Raw genomic sequence first — 721 nt, 5'->3', positions numbered from 1 at the left:
CATAATTATTGATTTCACAAACTTATATCCAATAAGCATTAGATTGCGTGTGTGGGTATATATAATATAGGAAAATATAATATAAAGTTACTGCTGCTTCATATTTATATACCAATTGTGCGTTTTTTAATTTCAATATGGAGGCAAAGGTTGGGTTGGATATGGTTATAGAGAAGAGAGGTGTTTGACCTGTGTGTGGTATGAGAACATCACAAATCGGACCATGCGAGTTTTTCATAACTTGTCGGACGGTCCGAGTTGTAGATAAAAATATGGATTCATACAAAAATTTATATATATATACAAAACGCACCATCCGATTTGCATGCTATGAAATTCAAATTTTAGCCCCTTCCAAATCAGACCCTCCGATTTGTTAAGTAATTTTTGCTAACACAGAACTCGCAGAGTCCGAGTTCTAACTGTCCCACAATTTTGTCTAGCACGCCCTATTTTTATATCCAGGCACATCACATTTATGGTTCCATAACGAAAAAATTGAGCCACCAATTGTTGTCTATCTAGATTATTAATATTCTCTAGCTACAGAAACTTATTCCTATTGATGGCTTTGACTGATGAGTACATATGATATATAAAACTCAATATTTGTGTCATGATATTATTTTTTTTAAAGTTTAAAATAATAAAAATAAATAATATGAATAATTATATTTTTAATATATTTTTTAAATAAATTTTTTTTAATATATTTAATTTT

This window comes from Arachis ipaensis, chromosome B06 (genome assembly GCF_000816755.2).
Source record: "Arachis ipaensis cultivar K30076 chromosome B06, Araip1.1, whole genome shotgun sequence".
Classification (NCBI taxonomy): Eukaryota; Viridiplantae; Streptophyta; class Magnoliopsida; order Fabales; family Fabaceae; genus Arachis; species Arachis ipaensis.
The sequence above is the reverse complement of the archived record's forward strand: the minus strand, read 5'-3'. Positions refer to the sequence as shown.